The sequence below is a fragment of the Notothenia coriiceps genome, unplaced genomic scaffold, assembly GCF_000735185.1.
Source record: "Notothenia coriiceps isolate Sejong01 unplaced genomic scaffold, NC01 NC01_scaffold00000339, whole genome shotgun sequence".
Lineage (NCBI taxonomy): Eukaryota > Metazoa > Chordata > Actinopteri > Perciformes > Nototheniidae > Notothenia > Notothenia coriiceps.
The window spans coordinates 14,403,884-14,405,291 of record NW_011333040.1 but is presented as its reverse complement, the minus strand read 5'-3'; the positions used below and the strand labels follow the sequence as shown (position 1 = coordinate 14,405,291).

The window sequence follows — 1,408 nt, the reverse complement described above, 5'->3', positions numbered from 1 at the left end:
AATTGCTTGTGTTACCCCCTTTACAAGCAACTAATTGAGTACATAGATTGCACCTTGCACTATCGTCACTACATTTTTTAAAAGTGCATCCAGACCTTCGATCGCTTCGCTCTGTCCGCCATGCCTGCGGGAGTCTCACAACAATAATAAGAGTGCTGTTGAGAGAGATGAGGAGTGGCATTTACAGCGGCCAATCAGAGGGGTCTCAAACCGGATACATCACACGGGATGAGGGTTCCCAACCAACCAGAATGGTTTAAAGCTAAACTAAGGAAGTAGACGTAACAGATATACCGATAGCAGCACCGTTTGTCCAGCGGCTTAACGGTATACCGATACCGTCCAATCAGGTACCGGTATTGACTTAGTACCGGTTCTCGGTACCCATCCCTAATCCGGACTAAAACCACCAGAGTCAGGGACAGTTTCATCCCACAGGCCAGAAGACTGTTAAACACCTGTTGAAACATCCATAACATTCATCTGGCTGCTACTTAGAATTTATTTATCTAATATATCATATTCCAATCACTTGTATATAGACTCTTATTGAACTATTTTACAATTTTACAATTGAAAATAATAAGACTAGCCTTGCCTTACTGCTACTTTGTACTTCTACTCCACTGCAATTCAGAGGTATATATTGCATTTTTAAACCAATACCTTTAGTTACTTCACTGATGTGGATGAATGATGTGAAACATAATCAAGTGTTAAATCAGACTTTAGTTCCACCTGGAGTAAATTCACAAGCTACCCTGCAGTATACAAAGTCATTCAAACTAGCTTCACCTTCACCAGCTTTGAGAACCCTTTAATGATCATGATGGGGGGGGGTGCTAGTGACTTATCCCACATCGTCCGACCGACCCACTTCGGTACCGGACGTCCCGATGGCCAGTCCGCCACTGGTGCCCGCTCAGCCTGGGCCCCTCCCTGTCCCCTCACCTACAACACTAGTATACACCCTTACCAGCTAATCACAGTGTTCACATAAACATAGGGGGCTCACAGTATCTATAAATGGATTACATGTACAGCTCTGAGACCACTCCCCATGTTTCTTAAATCTCTTTCTCTACATGTACGGCAGCCATTCCATTCCAGTGTCAGCAGATTATAGAATCAAATAAAAATAAGTACATTTGATTCAAACACATACCTATAAATAGTAAAAACAGAAAAACTGATCATTTTGCTGGGCTCTGTATGAATATCTTAAAGCAGCTTATCAGTGTGCTTAAATTGTTGTGTTATTTTAGCACGAACCATAAGAGCCCCAAAGCCATGGGAGACACAGAGCTGAGGGTCCGACTGAGGGCCCGGCTGAGGGTTGGTCCTGTTCCAGATTGAGAAGTCCCTGGACGGACCCCCCTCCCTCTTTAGGGTTCATGGCCTGCAAACC

General features: G+C 44.0%; 1 protein-coding gene across 1 annotated transcript in view; it reads left to right on the top strand.

The window, feature by feature from the left end:
* LOC104951364 (hydrocephalus-inducing protein-like) overlaps positions 1-1,408 on the top strand; it is a 21,521-nt gene that overhangs the window by 2,275 nt on the left and 17,838 nt on the right. The gene's annotated exons all lie outside the window — the stretch shown is intronic.